Source organism: Larus michahellis, chromosome 2, assembly GCF_964199755.1.
Source record: "Larus michahellis chromosome 2, bLarMic1.1, whole genome shotgun sequence".
Taxonomy (NCBI): Eukaryota; Metazoa; Chordata; class Aves; order Charadriiformes; family Laridae; genus Larus; species Larus michahellis.
The window spans coordinates 61,029,835-61,044,432 of record NC_133897.1 but is presented as its reverse complement, the minus strand read 5'-3'; the positions used below and the strand labels follow the sequence as shown (position 1 = coordinate 61,044,432).

The 14,598-nt window shown below is 43.1% G+C and overlaps 1 protein-coding gene across 3 annotated transcripts in view; it reads left to right on the top strand.

The window, feature by feature from the left end:
• The first annotated feature begins 9,200 nt into the window (after nt 1-9,200).
• Nucleotides 9,201-14,598, top strand: part of EZH2 (enhancer of zeste 2 polycomb repressive complex 2 subunit) — a 50,782-nt gene continuing 45,384 nt past the window's right edge. For all 3 annotated transcript variants that reach the window (XM_074575649.1, XM_074575647.1, XM_074575646.1), the window contains exon 1: nt 9,201-9,299. The gene's annotated coding sequence lies outside the window, so the exon portion shown is untranslated. The remainder of the gene's footprint in view (nt 9,300-14,598) is intronic.

Below are 14,598 nucleotides of genomic sequence, written 5' to 3'. Positions count from 1 at the left end.
TAATCACATACTTTAAGGCATACAAATCAAGATCAAATACACTTGCGTATGCGTAACATCAGCATTTTGCTAAATCACAGTTTGTTTGCCAAATCATGTCCTTCTCTGGAGGACTGCCATCGCAGACCTGGAGGATGTAAAAAGCAAAGGCTTCCTGCTTTTTAAAGAATGGCAAAATGTTGTCAGATCATAAGATACATGAAAAAATACTGCCAGCTGCTCAATTTACTGAAACATTCTGAGAGCGTGCAGTGCAGATGAGAGGGCAGATTTTGGCTTAGAATCAGGAAATGTCTTCTACTGGAACAATCAGACGACATGCAAGAAAAAGCCTGAAAAACTATAGGATTAATTATGTAATATAGACATTTCCCATAACCTCAATTTTCATACTCAGAATAATTTACAATAATTAAAAGCTTTCCTAAGCTCAGGTCAAGACATCAGAGTTGCTGAAATGCTGGTAACTACCAATGCTTGATATATTTTCTTTCACCTTTCCTACTACTGGAAGTTACAAATATTTATTTAGTGATTTATTTGAGAAAAAGGGTGGGGTAATGAAGGTCCGTGAGTCTTCAGAAAAAAAAAAAAATCCATAGGGAGGAAAAAACTAAGTTTTCCAAGTTTCTAGATTATTTCTTTATATCCACACATCACACCTGTGATTTGATTGGATTTTAGCAGCGTAGCGTTGACTCCTGTTCTCTTAATTGCATGCAGCTATGAAATGAAATGTGACAATAGAACATGATTTACATACGACACAATAGCACAAGGTTTTATTCTGCTTCTGTTTATGCTATTTGAAGGAATAAGCTTTTAGGTTGCCAAAATTATTGCTAGCCTTGTTAACTACCTTGGAAGCAAAAGAGTTGACATAAGGATAGCCAAATCTGTTCCTTTATGGAAGTGTAATAAGACAGAAAAATCATTTCATTGTCAGATAATGCTTCAGTTTATATCACACAATTAGATTTGCAATAAACTACAAACAGATTTGGTAATGTCACTTGTGACACTAAACCTGGAAGAAGGGCTAGTGTGCCTTTCAGCTCCCTGACACCAATGGGCTGAAAGAAGCTGCCGTGGAACAGCTGATTACCCAACCCAGAGTTACATGTATGCAACCAAAAACTGACTTCAGCAAGTTATCATTCGTATTTTTAATTCATCTCCAAATCGCATAACGAATTTAGCTCTAGTCCACAGGTATTAATATTCCAAACACTTGGTTCATTAGTCTGATCAAACAATGGAAAGACCACACAAATATATGGGCTGTTCAGCAACCCTGACCCCACTCATTCACACACATGTAATAGCCCTGCCAGTCACTCATGCATAGAAATGATCACAAAAGCAAACAATGCCGTGCTCACTCACTCACTTAATTAGTTAGTCACTGTTTCACTCACTCGGTTGACTCAGTCCTTCGTACTTACAGCCTTAGAACCTCATCTCACTTTCCCAGTGAGTAGTGCCAATTAAAATTCACTTAGGACCGACGTGGATTAAGAAAATCAGAATTACACCCTCAGTCTGACAGATTACTAAACTTCATGAAACAATCTCTTAACGTGACTTGGAAGTATTTTAAGATCTTAAGTAGAAATTTAGTGCTGTGTGGGCCTTGCCCAGCCTTCTCTTTCCCCCCTTTTTTACCTCGCTTGCTTCGAAAGAAAAAATGTGATTCTGCCCTTGATATTATTTATTTAAGTAAGCATTATTGAGAGCAAAATGTGGCCTTTTGCACATAAATTATAGACAAGGTTTTAACACTTATGTAGTTGTCAGTAATCTATCCTTCATAAAGCATTTCTCAGCATCAGTCTGTGCAGACACTTATTTATTTAAAAATTTTCTTGGCTAAAGCTCAGTTCCCTTAATTTCTCTTAATTGTGTGTTTCTTACCCTGCACAAAGGCCTTAGAGGGGCAAGTGATATCTAACATTTGGAAACTGTTAAACCAACAACCTTTTTTATTCTATGATATGAGCTTGATACAAATGTAAATCGGTGATTCTTTCCATTATGGATCTGACCAGCATATTCAGCTGACACCTAAAATGTAATGCTGTCTGCCCACCTCATGACCAAGTCCTGCATCACTGCGTGACAGACTTTAATGTACAGGTCAGTCTGTATTTGTACACGCACATAAATCACTGCAATGGTGAGCCTTTCTGTCATAAAGCACAAAAAACTCTCGCTATCCTCTGATTTTAGAAGTAGAACATTATTTTCCCAGTAATAGCTTTCTCTCTACCGGCAGTAGAGTGATTTTTCGTTTTACCATTTTGAGCTTCAGAGACATGTATATGATAAAGAAATGGATATTTGGCAAAAGACTGCCAAATAACTAGAAATCCTTACAGCTAGGAAGTAAACTCATTGAAACAATGTCACAGCAGTGAATGGGCGTGCATGATCCTTTTTTTAAATTTGCATTTATTTGTGTATGTTTTCATCGAGGGCTAAGACTGGAAAACAAAAAGCCAGGGGTGCCAGAAGGCTTTGGCTTCTGTTGGAAGGGATCAGCATCTCAACTCACTACAGATTCATCACAAATATGCAAACAAGGAAGAGGAACCAGGCGGCAACTTGATATGGTCCTGTACTTGACAGAAGCCTTCTGCAACCCATGCCCAAGGGATGAAATTTGGAATAAACCATCACGTGAAAAGGCTCCTGAATCATGAGAAATACTAACACAACCCAGAAGCATATTCAAATAGGATACCTACTTTGTACTTTGTACATCTCCATAAACCTTTGTGAAGAACATCTTATTTTTATGACTTGCATTAGATGGAGTTCATTTAATGTGTGGATGAATATAATTATCTTTTTACTTTCTTTACCATACATCTCCTTAAACTGGCTTTTTTGACTATATAATTTGCTAGTCCTGGCAAGATTTAACAGATTATCAAATTCACTTTCAAAGTGTCGGTATTGCCAGTCTTCTCCCATAAAGGTGAGCAGACTAGGATTTTTTTTTTTCAGTTTAACCAAATTTATGTTGCTAAACAATATTTTCATTTTTACCTTTACGAATTTACTAACCTTGAGCATGTCAGATCCCATGTATATACACATAAATAATACACATTATGAACTTTTTAGAAAGATAAGCAGGGTCTGAAAGTAGGCATACCATAAATACCAAAGAGAGAATTAGGAGGGGCAAACGATGCTAAAAATGGAGGCCTATGCACAGCAAATTCACACACAGATGGAAGGGCGGCTACATCTGGAGGTAATACTTCAGAGAGGTGAAATGGTGAACAGAAGGAAAGAGAATTCACGACTGCATTCACTTCTGCAAACAGTCTGACTTATCATTACATGTATATTGTGCTTCGCTGTCTGGAGAAGTACCTTCTGCAGCCAAACAAGAAGATTTGATTCTAGTCAGTGAACTCTGTCCATCTGCTAAGGTAATTTAGCCACTGCCACTCAAGAACTTTGACACCTCAGAAACAGAATATTCAAACAGAGTTTAGGCTTTTAATCTTGGATTTGGACCGATGGAAGACCATCCATCAACACTCATTGAATGCCCACTTGAACCTTTTAAGTTTGCAGCTTTTTCCGTGTGAGGAAAATCCTCCCCTGTGAGTGGCACACCCAGCAGTATCATACAGCTACCCTGCCAAATACACCTGGAAACGGGGACGGGGCTCTGCAATTTAAGTTCTCAAGAACATGCTTTCATGGCAATTTTGTTACATGAGACTATTTAGACCTTTAAGTGGTTTGAATACAACAGTAAATGTAGGTCAGGTAAAGAATAAAAAGAAAAGGGAAAAACAAACAGACAAGGACGGGAAAGTATTTTTCTCATGCAACTTCAGCAGCTCCAGTGACCACAAAATAAACAAAAGTAGATTCTTTAAAGTGAAACCATTACCTACAGATAGTTTTTAAAGTTGAATTAATTTCTAATTGTAGCCAGGGGAAGTCAATTAATTCCTTTCACAAATGCAAATGGATGACCACATGCAATAAGCTTTATTTCTGTGTATTAAAAAAAGTTAATAGAAAATCACTTACAGCGCTACTGTTGTATAAAAACAACACTAGAGTTTTTCTTCCGGCAGCGTTTCTCCTTAGCCGAAAAGATACTGTCCTGTATTTGCTACAGAGCCATAGTGTGAGTTAATTGTTCCCATCACTCTCGCTTCTACCTTTATTTGTCTTGCATCCGCTTCCCTCCAAAAAAATGTCCTTGAACTCCATATGATAGAGCTGAGGTAGCCCAGCATACTGAAAGGGCTTATACTTAGTATAAAATATATTACATGCTTTTATCATGATACGTGACGCAAACATTCAGTGAAAGGTCAGGTAGTTTTCTGTCACTTGGTGGGAGGGGAACGACCAATGCTTTTGCAGAGCTAAGAACCAGCTGCATGTGTTACCATTCACAGCATCAGACGCAGACAGACCCTAAATGGCACAGAAACCCGTGCATTTTCCCGTAAGAGCACTTCATGAAATCTTGGTCATGTTTAGCAACGTACTTATTGCTATACTGTTTTTCGTGCATGCAGTCTATTTAATTTTCATGGTGCTCTGGTATTATTACTTTGAGCTAATAAGTACACTCACACTTGCTGCGGTACACATGTACGGTACACTACTGCATGTACACTACTACATCCACCTCCCAGCCTTCTTTTGGTTATGTGAGTTCCCGGGTACCCGTTTTTGTAACAAGTGCATTAAGTCAAACGGCAGCCACGCCTCTGGTCGCACGACAGGGAAAGAGTTTACAGTGCCGAGAAACTTCTGCTTGCAGGGAGCCTTTGGGCACGGCACTTCTGTTGCAGGCAGGCATGCCTTCAGCTGCAGCCAGTCTGTGCTGCTGTTTCTTCACAGCCCCCAGCCCCGACCCCTTCGGCGGGCGAGGTGCCGGAGCAACCACGGCCACGGCGCTGCCCTGCAGAGGTGGGGGAAGCAGGGGAGGGCAGAGCAGGGGTCTCCAGCACAACCCCTGAGACCTGGCAGGTCTGAAAAATGATGTGTAGGTGTTACATCTTGCAGTGGCTCGGCTCCTTGTTCTCTTAATCTAGCCTACTAGACAAGAGGCCAACTCTTCAGAAGGGTGTATGCTGACTTCGGCGTAATCATTACACTGCGTAACAGTTTAATGCTATTACGGATTTACTGTTTTAGGCTGTAAATACATTTCCATGTCTATAAACAGTTTGTAAAATCTTACCAAATTCACATGGACTAAAATGCAGAGTTTAAGCCACGCAACAAGCCTAGGTGTCAGGAAAAGTATGGGTTAGTGTTAGTAATTGAATGAGCAGTGTATGGAAGTCACATCTGCCAAAACAGACATGAAATGCATTTAAAAAAAAAAAAACTTAAGAAGAAAAAGAAAAAAAAAATAACGAAAAAAACCCCAAAGAAACAAAGACTGTGCTCCTAAACAGCCTGCTGAACAAAATACCTGCAGTGCTACAGGCTTTACTTGTAGGGGTAGGTATAACAAGGACGGGGTGTGCATCCTCCTCCTCTCCCCACCACCGAGCAACGGAGCTCAAAAGCAACCAGGCTGAACCTTTTGAGCCTGTGTGACTAATACATGAAGTCCACTGGGCCCACCCAAAAGCTGCGCGCAGCTTTGTTACGGACACATCTCGAAGCACAAAGGAAAGCGACGCTGTGATCAGCAAGTCACAAGCTTATCTACAAGAATTACAGGCGCTCCTGGCCTGCCTGCTTGGGGCTGCTAATGGCGGGGGGGCGGCCTAACTGGGCTTCTCCTTAACGAAGCCGGGTAGACGAGGGGAAAACTGACCAGCATTTGTGGTTATTTCAAGCTAAGGTGGTTCCCTGACTGGTCTTGCTTGGTTCCACCAGCCAGATGGAAGGAACACTGTATGATGCTGACTGCAAGGAAATGCATTAGGATAATAATGCATAAAGAATAATCTATGCTTGGGAAATACTACCTCATTTGAGATGTCAAAATCTTTAAAAGAAACCACTCGACTATTAATTTTGCTTTGGAGGGTGCTATACCTCTTTTTTCTTTTTTTTTAAAGGGTGAAAAGAGGTACTTAACTACACGCCAATGTAAGCAATCAAAATTAGCAATATCCTGTGATGCTGTTAAACAATTATTTTTATGTCTAACTGATGTTAGTGATCTAGCACTGATTAACCTTATTCTATTATTATAGTCATACATACAATATGAACATACATGTTTCATTCACGTGTTGGGAACAAGGAAAAAGCTCTTCTACAATGTGTTAGCTATAAAAAGAGGCAAAAGCTTTCAACAATTCTAGAAGGGTCCAAACCAAATATGATACTTTTTTCCTGAGTCTGATTTTATTTTCATTGTCATGTAATACAGATATTTCTTCAACTTTAGCTACTTTTCTCAAAAGTGTCATGCTGCCATCAGAATTCACTCCTTTCAGAATGACTTGCTCAGAATACCAGATTTCGTAATTATTTCAAAAATTCTTGTATTATTTTTGCCTGAAGATCTGGTCTGAATGTCTCTGCATAAAGCAGATCTTTGTTCCAATAGGTGTTCTTTAATCATGAAAATATGGCAGAGACAAACCCATTTGGGCGGTTTACTTGTGAAAACAGAAAGTCTGTACAGAGCTGGTTGCAACATTAAACAGCCGTGTGCAGAAAAAAGCCAGCTGCTAAACTTCTCCTGGATGTTCGAGACAGCCTGAACGACTGATCAGAAAATCGGCGCCTGATGGAGTTCCTCGCTGAGGAGTCCATTGCTTTAAGAGGCTGGAACGGAGCCTTGGTGGAAAGGTTGTTTTGCTACAGTGCAAAGGAGAAAGAGTAACTCCATTCAAAACGTATTTAATTTTCTAGTAAGCATTAGTTTCCGGTATAACAGATAAATATTCTGCTGTGCAAGACAGAAAAACAAAGCTATCTGTGCTGAGGTCTATTTCACAGCGTAGGTTCTACAACACAGATTTTTCCATCTTGTGGCTGATTGTACCACTTATATTAAGTTACCCTCTTATTTAGCTGCTTGTTTAGCAACAATTATTTATGCTCGCTGACTAAAACCAGATCCCATGAAGTGCAACTCTAACAATCAAAACAAAATACAAATTCTAAGGTGTGAAGGGACTGGGTAGCCATTTTGGTAGTGGCAGCCATCTTGGGGCAGAACAGATTCAAATAGCTGAATTTCCAGAAATGACTAATATTTTGCAAATGTGATAATTTTAAGATATTCTTTCCAATTGTCAGATACTCCACTAGAATTAGAGAAAGGTTATGGCAATCTATCACATTATGACATGTAACTGTAAAAGGAAATAATTTCTGCTGCACATTTTTTGCTCTTAACTCACAAAACCCCAGAGATTTAAAAATAAGCTATTAGTAGAAACGCTTTTTCAAGGCCATGGGCTAAATTGAGAATCTACAGTGTAGGAATGCCCACTCTTAAGATCTCATTGCAAGTTTATTACGCAACTAAGTTTCGAAATTTTAAGTACTTACACATAGACTATAAAAGCACACAAGCACATCACCTTTAAGTGGAACACTGCTCCTCATTTGACATGTAAGACCACTGCGTGATTTGGGAATGAGGTTGCACTTGGGATTTATTCCCCCCCCCTCCCAAGAGACTGTTATCACTCGGGACTTCATTACAGTGGCTGCTGCTCATTTTTGGAGCTTCAACCCTGAAGATGTACCAAGGCATTCACAAGGGAGAGGGGCTGATATTTGGTAAGAATGATGGGAATAAACTGTGGAAGTGAGGATGCAGCTCATGTCCCAGCACACCTTGGAAGAGGTGCTTGATGTGGGATGCCCTGCCTTAGGAAACTTATCTTCACAATTTTATTTTTCACTGCTGACGATGAAGAAAGGTTGGAGTGATCAAAGAGTGAGATGACAGTGAACGAATCCTCAAGGTTTAAACACAAGCTCGGCAACAAGATTGATGAACGTGTCTCTCAGATTAGAAACGAGGGAAAACGATAGTAACCTTAGAAGCTGGAGACAGCATGTAACAGGCAACACGATCCAAGCCTGATGCGGAGTGGACACCTTGCTGCTGCCGTGATTGATTACCACTCCCACAACAGGGTAGGGCAGGGTTTTGACAGCGGAGAAACCGCTCTGGATGCAGAGAAGCGAGGCAGCGAACGCCAAGCGGAACGGCCTGATGCACGAAAAAAAGAAAAAAAAAAAAAAAAAAAAAGGAGATGCCGGTAAAGTTTGGGGTTTGGGTAAGAAAAGGTCAAGCGGTACGACACGAGGGTGCGACTCTGGAAAGTGACTCAGCCAGCCGACATCCGCCGGGGCGCGGGGGCTGGGGCCCCGGGGAGCTGCGAGGGCGCCCGGCGACGGCGGGTGGGAGGGAAGGCGGGCGGGCAGGCCCAGAGGCGGCCACGACCCTCTCGATGTGGCGCCGTCAGAGCCGGGCTGGCTGAGGGCTAACCGGCGGGGAGAGCCGCCCTGCCCGCCGGGGAAGCAACAGGCGAGGAGCGGTGGCGGCCGAGAGAAGCGACTGCCCGGCGCCTGCCGCTCTCACCAGACCTCCCCTCCCTCCCTCCCTCCCGCCTGGCGAGCCCCGCGCCTCTCCCACAGGGCTGGCTACCCCCTCCCGCGCGCGCAGCGGCGGGACTGTTAAAAACCGTTACCGCTCCCACTTTCGAACTGATTCAAACTCGGCAGCGAGGAGCCGCGCGGCCCCTCCCGCCGCCCGCCAATCCTCTCGCCTCCCTCCTTTCTCCTCCCTCCCTCTCTCTCTCTCTCTCTCTCTCTGTCTCTCTCTCTCCCCCCGCTCCACGTGAAGGCGGCGGAGAGTTTCAAGCCACACCGGCCCGGCCCGCCGCGACCCGGGCCCAGCCCCGCTCCGGTGAGGGGGGAGCTCAGCGGGCGGCGGGCGCGCGGCGAGAGCGGGAAGCGCGAACCCCTCGGTCCCCCCGCCAGCAGCGCGAGAACAAAGAGCTCCCCCACCCCTCCCTCTCCGCCCCCCCCCCGCCCGCACGTGGGGCGCGAGCTCCCGCCCCTCGCCCCGCCCCTCGCCGCGCCTGATTGGCGCGGGGGGCCCCGTCCGCGTCCATCCAATCGAGGCGGCGCTCGGCGCTCGCCAATGAGGGCGATGCCGATTGGGCCGCCGCGTTTGGCGCTCGGTCCGGGAGGGTGAATCCGGCAGCCGGAGGCTGAGGGGAGGGAGAGCGGGCGAGCGGCGCGGCGTGGAGCTGGCGGCGGCGGCGGCCGAGGCGGCGGCGGGGCGACAGCGGCGCCAGGCCGGGGCGGGGGGGCGGGTGAGTGAGCGAGCGACACCTCGCGGGCTTGAGGCGCCGGCGGCGGGAGCGGCTATTTATAACCGGCGCTCTTTGTAATGGGGGGAGGGGGGGCAGGGAGGGGGCGGGAAGCGGGGGGGCGACGGCTCCCGAGGAGCAGTCACCCCCCGTCCCCTTCCCGCCGGCGCGGCGGGGGCCGCGGGGGACGGACGCCCGTCCGGCGGCGCGACACGCGCTCCCGGCCGGTGACAGCTGGCGGGGGGAGACATGGAGTCTGAAGTGCCCTTTGTCTAAGTTGGCTCCGTCCAGCCCGGCCGGCGGTTCCCGTTCCGACCCCCGCCCGGCGCAGCGCGGCCCCGGGCCGGGGGCGAGCTTCTCGCCCCTCTGTCCGCGTCCCCCCCCTCCCGCCAAGGGTGGGGGGCGGGGGAGAGAGAGAACGGGGGAGACCCGGCGGTTTCCTTCCCCTCCTCCCGTTCCTGCCGGCTGCGTGCGGCGGCGGCGGCGGCTTCAGGCACAGTTTGATTGAAGGGGCGGGGGGTGTGTGTGTGTGCGTGCCGAACGTACGCCGGGCAAGGTCTGGGGGCGCCCGGCGGAGAAACCCGTGAACCCCCCGGTGGGGAGGGCGGCATAAAGTACCCCCCCGCCGAGGCGGGCTCCCGGGAAGCTCGGACAGGTCGGCTGCGGGCTCGGGTGCTCGCAGCCTCCCGGAAGCTGGCGATCGGCGGGGCGAACCGGGCGGGGAGGCTGAGCGCGCCCCGGGTCCCTCGCCGGTAGCCCAGTGCCCTGGAAACCAGTTCTGGTTTGAGGGCTCGCCGCCCTTCGGGCTGCCGCTCCTGGCCTCGGAGGGTTCTTGGTTCAGGGTGGGAGTTTAAGAGGGCGAGTGGGTAAATCAGTCTGGCGGCGGCTCCGTCCAACTTCCTAATCGGTAAGGGCACCGTGCGATCCCGATCTTCCAGAGCGCCGCGATAAAGTTCGTAGGGAGCTGGAAATTCTGGGTACGGAGTGCTCTGTAAAAAACTAGGGTTTCTGGGGAGGTGTGAAGGAGGGTACCTGGAAGAGCTGTCCCAGAGCAACAGATGTATGATTGGATAAAGATGAAGAAATCGGTGTGTCGTGGCATCATGTGTATGTATGTATTTGACATTAACAGGTGTTCGTGGTGATTCAGAAATTTTTATTAGCAGACAAAAGAAAATCACTCTGTGCAGAGATGCAGCAGGAATAGGATAATAAACTTGTACGTTACTCAGGATACTTATTTCTAACTTACAAAGCGCTACCCTTATTTTAGTGGAGCTACAGAAAAGTTTTGGTTTTTTTAACTATGGAGCTGGAAGTTCAGAGTTTTGGTCTCTCTAATAAGGGCATGTAGCAGTTTGAACAAGGTTGCTTAATTGTTGCAGGATAGCTTTGTCTTTGTTCAAGTCTGGCAACTGTAATTTCAGCTATTATGAGTTTGGTTCTTACTAATACAGCTTTCAGCGAAGAGTGTTACCAGCATTTTTAGTGTAATCTTCACCTCCAAACTGGGATTTTCTTGTAGATAGGTTCGTCTTTTTTTTAGGGGATGGCACATTCAGATTATTTATGTGATTTATGAAAATTAAAAGGTCGTTCTTTGTTTGTCTCCAGTGTCTATATCAAATTGAGAGTCGGGGGAATGTTTATTTGTGGTAGCAATAAAGCAGCTTCAGAAGGGTGAGTATTATTTGTATATAGTGTACTATAACTACTGTCACTTCAGATTATTAAAATGTGAATACTTAATTCTGAAATACAGAGTATTTCAGAAAGCATGCTTCCAGTATTTTAGGAGATGCAACTCAAAAGTTTTGTGCGACATATTGAGTGTTTTTAACTTCAAGAGCTAGTGCTTTATCAAGTACTGGGTTTAAGATTGTTGTATCAAAAATGGTATGTTTCTTCTTGTGAAGTTTCCTTTACCGAAAAAGAAAACAGAGAGGGAAAAATACTTTTTTTTTTTTTTTCCTTCCGCCGTCCACATGAGGAATGAAAGTAACAATTGAAGTTAAACAACCTGTGGAGAAATTGGTGACAGTAAAATGTTCCATGAGATGCCAATAGCTATTTTTGTCTGTAACTGTGGAAGAATTCAATATTTTAATTTAGAACAAAAATTGTGGGAAAAAAATAATTTTTTCAGAGTTTTTTTTATATGTTATTTCACCCTGAAAAGTGACAGACACTGAAAATCCACATCGCCAAAATGTTGTAAAATGTCTTTGCGCAGTTTAAAATGAGCTAAAGCAGTAGTGTGTAAACTTAGGCCGGTGATTTGACATTCAGGCTCCAATTTTTTTTTTTCCCTTGATGTATTTTTTTCCTGTCTTGCTAGGAATGCCAACAAGCTGGAAGAGGGTGATTTTGTTGAAGATATGCATTCAAATGGATTTTTGTTTGTTTGTTCTGTAACATTGCAACATTCATAGGTGAAATGTAACTATATTCCTGCACTTCTGCTTACCTACAAAGAAACTTTGGTTTAGTGAGAAGGGAATTTTTGTAATGCGTTATTGAATGCACTAATTGTATTATATAGAGAGAGGGTGCAAGCTAACTGCCACTTTCTGTAAAGTAGCTTATGTCAGAATAAGATATATCTAGCATCTAGCACACTTCAACAGTGTTCCCAGAAAAGTTGGTGCACTCTAAAATCCCGCTTGAAATTAGTAAAAAAAAAAAAATCTGTTCTTGTCACCATTCACAAGAAGATTCAGCTTCTTTAGCTGTATATATCATTTATACATTTTAATAAGTTCACAGCTATAATGTTAAAAATGAACAATTTTAGACGATAGTACTATATTAATGTGATTGAACAGTAAGAGTTATTTTTTAAAATGTCTGCAATACTAACAAGGCATATTTAATAAATGTTTGCTTTACGTTGTATCTGAGCAAAAATTCTGTGGGAAGCTTTAGTGTAGGCTGTAATCTGAAAGTTCTGTAATTCTACAGTTAGCATTTATAGATGCATCTTAGCTGACTTGAGGAGAAGTATCCATGAAACATAAGGAGCAATAAAGTTTTTCCCAGCAGGGATGCTGAAAATCTCGGGAACAGGACCTGGCCTTTGCTAAACAAGGAACTTTACTGAGTCAAATTGTTCAGAATTACCTATCCAAGCACAATTCAGTTTACCAGATATTTTTAAAAGTGGAGGAAATGGTTTTCATACTGTAAATATAATTCTTAATGATTTGATGAGGTGTTTGAATAATACTTACAGTAGGAAACAAGGCATCTCTTAACAGAAGCTGATTGAAGACAACATTTATGCTGTCTCTATAAATGTATCTATACATGTATCTATAAATGTGTCTATACATTTAGCATCTATGTGTATGACTTGTACAACTGTTCTAGAATGGATAAGTCAGTCTTTAAATGGATGAGTTACTCTAGTAGTTTAAGTGATAACTTCAGTTAAGCAGCTATGTTGGAGGAAAAAAGGTGAGACAAAGAAAAACCTTGTATAAAATGGATGCAAAACAGGGAGAGGGGTTTCACAGGGGAATGGTAAAAACATTGGTTACAAGTTAGCAGAGTGCTTGGGTTTGTTTATATGCCCAAGAGTTTTGTTGAGCTAAAGATTAAAAGGAAAACAATGTACAGAATTATTAAATAGGTATTCCGTCTGTTCTCACAGAAATCAGTTAAAGACTTTGAGATGATGCTGTGTATGTCTATTTACGGATGAGGTGAAACTGAAGAGTGAAATCTGTTGGAGGAGGGAATAGGTTCTATTGAGCTCCAAGCAAGAAACAGTGAAGTTTTCTAAAACATGGTAGTGACAATGCTGCTTTCTGTAATTGATAATAGTAGGTAGCTTGGTTAATACAGGCTTTTTCTAATTGTATGCCTAGATTTCCACTAAGATGTATCAGACTGTGGACTGGAGGCCTGGATCCTCAGCGAAAGTGAGAAAAATACTGCCAGTGTTACAGTCAGAATATGTATTCTGAATTAAAAAGATAAAGTAACACTAGTAAACTCGGGTGGAGGCAACTTTTAAGAAGAAGAATGAAAAGTATGATTTCTATATAATATTGACAAACTACACTTCTTTTAAAAATAGTAAAAAAGAAAGGAACTAATTATTCAGACTTGTAAATAGGTTGTAGTTTAAAAAAATATTGGGAGAGAAGAGGACGTGTGTTAACGTCCCTGCTGTATCCAGAAAACATTGTAAACAAACACTCCCCCCCCAGATTAATGCAGGTCACACCCTTATTTTAGGAATCTTTTGGCTACCTGGCTGAAGTCTGCATATAGGTTTTTTCAGTAATTGTGCCTCTGCTCAATTTGTGAAAAGTACTGTTGTCTTTGAACAATTTATTATGCATACTGTGCTTCCTTTCTAATGGTAAAATCACTAGTACTTTTAAGATGAGAGGGCCATTTGGAAACCTAGATAGATACTGTGCATGTTCTGAATGCTGTGGGTAAAAATAACAAAGTAATGATGTGAGTGGATCAGTGCAGTATCGTCACTTGCTTGAAACGTGATGTAGTACTTCCAAAGCTTCTAATTTGGATATATACGATTTCATTAACGAATTAGGTAAAACTGATGCCTTACTGTGTGCAAATAAAGACTTCCTTGGTACGCAATTGCAGAAGAACTTCAGAATTTGCTATGTTTTCTTTTTTTATATATATGCACGTGGTGCCTGCTTAAATGACATTGTATGTGTAATTATGCAAGCAAAGTAATACGAATTGCAGTCCACACCCTGGTCTTTCTAAGATGTGAACTGAAAATAGGTCTTTACAGGAAGGTATGATTTCTTTTTACTTTCACATTATTTTTTAATCTAGAACTAGGCCTGTTTCCCTTGTCAGTTTTTGTTGTATCTGGCTCCTTCCCATTCTGCCTTTTACGTGTTTGGTTCAGTTTTTCCTGCCATGCATTCTGTTTTTCACGGCCTGCATGTTTGGTTTAAATCCCAAAGACATCAGATGTAATTTAAAGAAACAAAGTATTTGAAAGGAAGGAAAGTCAAACCTTTTGACTCACATAATTATTTTTTTTTTTATATGAGCTGATTTCCTTTCCATGTTTCTTAGCATGAGTGGATCTGGCAAGCTTTATGTTGTTGGTGTGTAGTTGTCTGATTTAATTTTTTACTAGTAGGATTAAAAAATTCTAGAGATGAAATTGTTTGCTGCTTCTGTCAGAAATCATGTAGATGTGTGTTACAGATGCTTGATTTACTTGTGAAACTATATGATGACAAATGGATTAAAGTCATTGAGTTGTTATTGTCTCTTTTTTAATGATACAATTTATAACCAG